This window comes from Galeopterus variegatus, unplaced genomic scaffold (assembly GCF_000696425.1).
Source record: "Galeopterus variegatus unplaced genomic scaffold, G_variegatus-3.0.2 Scaffold1362, whole genome shotgun sequence".
NCBI lineage: Eukaryota > Metazoa > Chordata > Mammalia > Dermoptera > Cynocephalidae > Galeopterus > Galeopterus variegatus.
This window is the reverse complement of record NW_007727473.1, coordinates 397,534-405,636: the sequence shown is the minus strand read 5'-3', so window position 1 is coordinate 405,636 and position 8,103 is coordinate 397,534. Positions and strand designations below refer to the sequence as shown.

General features: G+C 37.9%; 1 pseudogene; it reads left to right on the top strand.

Annotated features, from left to right (window-relative positions):
• The first annotated feature begins 3,511 nt into the window (after positions 1 to 3,511).
• LOC103593526 lies at positions 3,512 to 4,461 on the top strand (annotated as a pseudogene).
• The last annotated feature ends 3,642 nt before the right edge of the window (positions 4,462 to 8,103 follow it).

Here is an 8,103-nt window from a genome sequence, read left to right as displayed (position 1 = left end):
TGGGTTTTTAGGTCACATGTCTGGTACCCCCTTCAACCAATTTCCAGACTTGCAGTTTCCTGAGCGCCTTAGGAGAGTCACATCTCAGTTTCAGACTGAGAAAGGTATAGTTTATCTCCTGATCACTTTTGCATCTGTGTGTGTGCCTATGGTCTGAATGCATTTTAGGGAATGTATTCTCTGAATCTCCAACTTTGGGTTATTTTTACTTTCCTTTTACATATAGGTCTATGTGGCCATAAAAAGTATAGCTCAGTCTCTCAGGAAAAGGCTCTAGAACAAATCATCCCCAGATCATCTCTCTGAAATTCTGCTGGCTTTTGAACTTGGCTTAGTATAAATTATGCTTGAAATATATAAAATAAGTTTTTTTACACTGTATTGACCTAATAGCTGATCCACAGGTAGCTTTTTAAAAAATACTGTTTCAGTGCAAAAAGTTTGCTACACAAGGCAGTTGACACCTGACCTCAGAATGATGCTCATGTTGACATGGTATTTCACCTTGTCTTTCATTGATTGCTCAGCTCATAATGTACATAAGCTTTCTCTATGTACCAGATATTGCATTCAAAAGCCCATGTCTGAAAATAAGTTGAGACCTTCAATTTGTTTTAGTCTTCATCAAGATATTATTTTTGTTCCAATAGGCTTTTAGAGCATAAGTCTGGTACCACCTTCAACCAATTTCCAGGCTTGCAGTTTCCTGAGTGCCTTAGGAGAGTCACATCTCAGTTTCAGACTGAGAAAGGTATAGTTTATCTCCTGATCACTTTTGCATCTGCGTGTGTGCCTATGGTCTGAATGCATATTAGGGAATGTATTCTCTGAATCTCCAACTTTGGGTTATTTTTACTTTCCCTTTACATATAGGTCTATGTGGCCATAAAAAGTATAGCTCAGTCTCTCAGGAAAAGGCTCTAGAACAAATCATCCTCAGATATCTCGATCATCTCTCTGAAATTCTGGCTGGCTTTTGAACTTGGCTTAGTGTAAATTATGCTTGAAATATATAAAATAAGTTTTTTTACACTGTATTGACCTAATAGCTGATCCACAGGTAGCTTTTTAAAAAATACTGTTTCAGTGCAAAAAGTTTGCTACACAAGGCAATTGACACCTGACCTCAGAATGATCCTCATGTTGACATGACCATTGCCACCATTGCAAAAGAACAATTGCAGGCTTTTCTTGCCTTAGTTACACATGTAGATGTTCGGGTGCTTTTTGACTTTCCACAAAGTGAAAAATTGATTGGAATAGAGGTCAGAATCTCTCTTTTTGACCCCTGCCACACCAGTCTGTAAGATGTTGTTTCTAGAGAACTGTATACATGTTTTTGGCCTTATGCCTTCACTTTCAGCGGTAATCCTGCTTTTCATCTCAAAATGTATCACTTTGCTGTTAGAAACTGCTCTTAACTGGCTGTAGTTTGCTGATGCTCTCATTAAGATATGTTTTTTTTCATACTTTCATATTTTATTCTATCCTTTCAGTAGTCTATATGCCCTACTCAGTGGAAATCATCTAAGATGCCATTACCAGCAGCCTTCTCAATCTAATTTGACAATATACTTCTAAATCTATGGTTATTCATCTCTTTCACATTTTAAACAATTAGTCTTTTACTGAATGTTCTTTAGGGCCTATAACTAAATTGAATGTTATAACCAATGTAACTTTTATTTAGAACTTCCAAATGAATTATTTATTGATATCATGTTATATATGAATCATGTGTAAACATCCAGTTCCTTTTAGATGAAAGCCGAACAACATAAATACCAGTTTCCAAAATCTCCTCTGATTTGAGCTCCCTTAAAGTGAAGGGTTCTTTTTAAAATTTGGTGGAAGACCAAAGCGGGATGAACATGTAAATGCCCAGGATGTGCTTCAGTTTGTATCTGAATTATAATATTACTATTATTATTATTACCACTATTATTATCATTATTCTGTAGTGCATGAGAGAAAGCACACCTGTAGTAACTGCTCTACTGACACTAACATACAGATTTGTGGAAGCACAGTCCTGTAGATTCCCAAAAGCTGGAAGTGCCAGGCACAATGTCGCTACAAAGGAAAGCTGGAAGCAGAGTTCAGAAGGAACCGCAAGCACTAAACTGGATAGATCTTGAGGGAATGTGGTCTCAGGTGGACAATCTATAGAGGGATTATTTATATCTATGGCTTTGATTTGAGAAAGAACCCAGAAGTCCTTTTAATCAAAACTATTCCACATACCCTTTTCCACCCAAACATGCCAGTGACCCCAATGGAGTGCCTGAAATTCCACCTCTAAAGATTCATCCATTTAAATAAATATTGTTCTTTTCCTAATCTTATTCAAATTACTGTTCAGTGACAATGTCTTCCAGAAATATTTAATTCGTCCAGGCTGGGAGAACTAGTATAACTAGCATGAAATTTGAAGTATTAGAAGGATGCATGGGATTAAAGGACAAAGCCCTGCTTTTCTTCTTCTTCTTCTTCTTTTTTTTCTGTGTTTCAGTTAACAGACAAATGTTTAAAATAAAACTGAGGGAATTCCTGGGGAATCCAGTCCTCTGAGTACGAAGATGGAGAAATTACCTGAGGCTTCACTTTCCCTCCTTCCCAAACCAGCAGGGCTTCTTGCCTCATCTCCACGTTTCTTTTGGTGCTTTATCTTCTCTTATCTCTCTCTCTCAGTAACAGAAGTGATTTAATTTCATGGCAGAAATAACCACTAATGTGATAGGAGATAGTGAAATGGAAACTGTCATTTCACAAAGGGGATAAAGGAGGCTCCCTGAAGTTAAATGATTTTCCCAGGGTTACAAGCACTGCCGCTGCAGAATCAGGTTCGCATAATTTCTTTCCTCTTTCTACTACACCACACCACGTCTTGACTACAAAAGATGGAGATCAAATAGGGTTGGGGGTAATAAGTCACATACACAAAGATATGAGTTTCATAAGGAGGAGACTGTCACCAGTCCCCATGACCCAAGTCCTCATGACTGGATGTGATGATGAGTCTTGGCACCATTGAGAACGGAAATGTGAGCATACGCGTTAACTTCTGGGTCAAAATACAGCAAACATTTCCAAACCAATAAACATAACAATATCTCCAAACACAGAAGTTCTTTTAAAATTAAGTTGAGCACCCCAGACAAAAGAAGAACTAAGTAAATTTTGGCAGCAGTTGAAAAAAAATACATATAAGTTGACGGAGGAGAGATGCTCGGTAACTTAAGATTTAGGGAATTTGCTTTGTCTCTCTGAACTTTGATCCGCATCTGAAGTGAATGAATGTTATATTATATTGAGGTAAGATGATCAGAATAAATGCACTTGATTTTATTTAAGTGTGCGTGCCAATCAGCAATAAGTACCCAGTTTTGCATTTGTAACTACTGTGATTATCCGTTGGTTCAGAGCTAGAAATACATGCCGTTAGTCCTTTCTTTGTTTCTTTCAGGTATTTTAATTGCTTCTGCGGAACTTTACCTCCTCGATTTATTCAATGAGACAAATAAACAATGTAACTGAATTCATTTTCTGGGGTTTTTCTCAGAACCCAGAGGTTGAAGAAGTTTGTTTCATGGTGTTTTCTGTCTTCTACACACTCATCCTTCTGGGAAATCTCATGATGCTGACAGTTTGCCTGAGCAACCTGTTCCAGTCTCCTGTGTATTTTTTTCTTAACTACTTGTCTTTCACTGACATTTGTTACTCTTCGGTCATAGCCCCCAAGATGATTGTTGACCTGTTAGCAAAGAACAAAAGGATCTCCTATGTGCGGTGCATGTTGCAACTCTTTGTGGGACATTTCTTCAGCTGCACTGAGATCTTCATCCTTACTGTAATGGCATATGGTCGTTACGTGGCTATCTGTAAACTCCTACATTATATGGCCATCATGGACCGGGGCAGGTGCTGTAAAATGTTTCTGGGGACGTGGGTGGGTGGGTTCTTGCACTCCATTATCCAAGTGGCTCTCATAGTCCAACTCCCCTTTTGTGGACCCAATGAGATTGATCACTACTTTTGTGATATTCACCCTGTACTGAAACTTGCCTGCACAGACACCTATGTTGTTGGTGTTGTTGTGACAGCCAACAGTGGTACCATTACTCTGGGGAGCTTTGTTGTCTTGCTAATTTCCTATTCCATCATCCCGGTGTCCCTGAGAAAGCAGTCAGCGAAGGCAGGTGCAAAGCTCTCTCCACCTGTGGCTCCCATATAGCTGTGGTCATTATCTTTTTTGCTCCCTGCACTTTTATGTATACACGCCCCGACACTACCTTTTCAGAGGATAAGATGGTGGCTGTATTTTACACCATTATCACCCCCATGTTAAATCCTCTGATTTATACACTGAGAAATGCAGAAGTAAAGAATGTAATGAAAAAGCTGTGGGGCAGGAAGGTTTTCTAGAAGGCTAATGGGAAATAGTTGGAAGAAGTAATTTAAGCCGCATGATCTTAAATTGTCTCAGCCTTGGTTCATTTACCTGTACGATGAAGATGATAATAACAACCTCACAGGGTTGGCGGGAGAAAAAATGAGAGAATAACGTATCTAAAGAAATAAAGTATTTCTTATTATTCCTATCATATTTATTCTAATATTTCATACTCGAAACTTCCTGTAGTATCCGTGTCAGAGAAATCTCATCACACTCAGGATCTCAGCATTATTATTCTTAGCATTATATGTTTCTCCTCCCTATTTTGGCTTTTTGCCATTTTCTTTAAATAATGGAATTCTGCTGTGAAGTATTTAACACTGTTTTTAGGGTTTAGAACTGTGATTGATTAATATTAAACACTGAATATGTATATATTAGATGAATGAAAGAATACATGAAAAACAGCAGATCTGAGCTAATGCATTCTGATAGAAGTCCTAAGAAACACAGTGAAAATTAAATCTAGTAAGCTTGGAATGGGAGCAGAGGTGTGCGCTCTATGTGAAAGAGATAAAACCCAAGCTTTAAGGAAAGAAGATTTGTTTTTATCTTTGGTCTTGAGAAAAAGATTTTCCACTCTCTTAAGGCTAATTTTCTTTACCCAATGAATAAGGAGATCAGACTGATTTGCCTCTAAGATCCCCCTATCAATTGCAACATCTAATGAATATTCTGCTAACTCTGATCTTTACTTGTTGTCTATAGCCAGCAGTCCCTATTAATGTAAAGTGACTAACAAAAACTAAAGACACTGAATGAAAACAAAGCCGACTGTGATAAGTGGATGACTGACTCAATCAGTAGGGAAAATACATTTTGCTGACTGCATGGGTGGGAAACCATACAATGTTTGAACCCAACAGTTTTACTGAGTACGGTGAGCCACGTATCACTGACTGGACTTACCTAACCCCATTTCCAGCTGTAGATTCCAGAGAGACTCATTTGTACAAAGAAATATTCTTCAAATGTGATGACTGATATTTGCCCTGGTGATATATTTCTCCTTCACCATAAGCCATGACCTGAGCATTATTTTTCTATTATAAATAAACATATCATGATCATTTCTCTGTCGTCATTTCATTGTCTTTTCCACAAATCTAATTATCCAGGTTACTGCCTATACCTGGGTTTGTGTTTATGGTTGGGGTGTGTGTGTAAACATTACTCATGGTAAGGACTGTACGTAGTGTTCAAAAAAATACTATCTGATATTGATGCGCCCACATAATTAAAGACAAAAAGATTAAAAAGCTGCAAGATATCTGGATTAGAAGTTATAATCACGATATGAGTCCTGCCCTGGAATTACACAAATCCATGCTTATTGTTCCAGCTTAGACATACACTCATTGCAGTCTCTATGTGCCTCAATTGCTCAACTTTAAAGTGAAGACTGGATCAATGCTTCTCAAATTTGGCTGACCATAAGAATCACAATGAGAGTTTTTCTGGACAGATAACAATGTATTCTAAGAGATTCTGAAGAATTAGGACAGGGTTAAGTGGTATACAAAAACCTATATTTTTCACAAGCTCCTCTGGTAGTTTTTACACTCTCAGTTTCATACTTGGGAACTTATATTTTGGAAACTCGGACTAGGTGATTGTTGACGTCTTAGAACATAAGAGCTTTATGAGTCAACAGAACCCCAACAGCCCTTTGGACATACAAGGGTGCTTCAAAATGTTCATGGAGAAATAGAATTAAAAGATAGTTTGAATCTTGCCGTGAATTTTTTGAAGTACTTATCTGTTTTGCTATTTAACATGCAGGGAACTAAAATTGGACTGAATTTAGAAAACTGTGTAATAAATAAATGTAGTCCATTTGATAATTTTCCTCCACCATATCCTCGAGGGATACTAGGGATTCTCAAGGACCAGGAAGTAAAGCATGTGAAACAGTATTCAAGTGTCCACCAGCGAGTTTATAAACTTAATGCCTGTTCATAAAAGTTCCTCTGAGTCAACTCCCCTTAGAGCAATCAGAGTCTCCTCTTGGTTCCTTGGAAGGAGATGACCAAGAATCATGAGAACGCAGACTCTCTTCCCAGTTCCAGTGAGCGCACATCCGATCAAAATAGCATTTTATTCTGTAGACGTATGATCACAGCATTGGCTGCCAGCCTTGTGGTTTTATAGCCTTGTTGTGACAAGACTGCAGATGTGACTTGCTTGGAATCTTCACTGACAAAAAACGAATGGCAACACTTCTCAATTTCCAGAGGAAAAAATTAGTACATTTAATGGTGAAAAAGTGGAAAAAATAAAAATATTTCTACCTCTACCTTTTTTTAATGAAAAAAAAAAATAGTACCATTTAAGTTGTATGTATTTACCATGTACAAAGTGATGTTTTGAAACGACTTTAAGAACTGAGAGTTCTTCCTGGCTGGTAACAGGAGAGTGAGTCAGAGAGACTCAAAGTACAACAAGCATTCAATGCACCATCACTGTCTTTGAAGATGAAGGGAGCACGTGCAAGAATCTCTAGGAGCTGAGAATGACTCCCAGCTGACAGCCAGCGAGGACCCCGGGTCTCAGTCCTGTAATCCAAGGAACTGAATTCTGCCAACAACCTGAATGAGCTCAGAAGCAATTATTCCCCAAAACGTCCATACAAGAGCCCAACTCAGCAAACACTTGATTTTGGAATTACCAGGGAGAGAAACCAGCCAAACCCACTCAGCCTCCTGAAAAGCAGCACCATGAGATAGTAAATACGGTAGTCCATCTTTATCCACGGGTGATATATTCTAACATTCCCAGTGGATGCCTGAAACCTAGGGTAGTACCAAACCCAAGCTCTATGATATCACCACAGTTGATCTGATAACCAAGATGGCTACTAATTGACTAAGGGGCAGGTAGCTTATACATACAGTGTGAGTGCACTGGACAAAAGAAGGATTCACAGCCTGGGAGGGACAGATGGGATAGTGGGATATTTCATCACAGAAAGATATGCAATTTAAAACTAATGAACTGTTTACTTCTGGAATTTTCCATTTCATATTTTCAGACTATTGTTGACTGCAGGTAACTAAAATAATGGAATGCAGAACTGCAGGTCTTGTTTTGAGCATCTAATTTTGTGGTAATAACACATAGAAATCCCAAACAGCCACAACACCCACAGCTTAAGCCTGGCTTCTACTTTTATTATCAACGTACCTAACTGCAGCAAAGAATACTACATTTAAGGTAATAAAAATTCTGTGACAGTTTTTTTTTTAAATAGTTCAGTGTTTTTCAAAGGAAAGAGATTCGTTTTTCCTATGCAATCTAAGTACACACACAAAAATGTATGGGTATTAAATACAATGTGCTGGTAATATATAATATGCCAACATTGGACCAACATTGGACCTCACATCAGCACCTTTGTAGGTAAAAGACACAGTTGAATGGTGCCAAAGGCAGAAGAACACTTAAAAGAGCAGGTCAAGTACTTTTAACAACAATATATATACATCTCTTACATTCTGCAATGTTAAAACACTATGTGACAAGAAGTTGTCAGAACAAGTGAATGAAAGCAGATTTGCAGATATGTAAAGGGTAAATCAGTGTGGAAAGGTTACATACCAAGATCTTGTTTTTTTTTTTTTTTTTTTTTTTTTTTTTTTTTCCTTTCC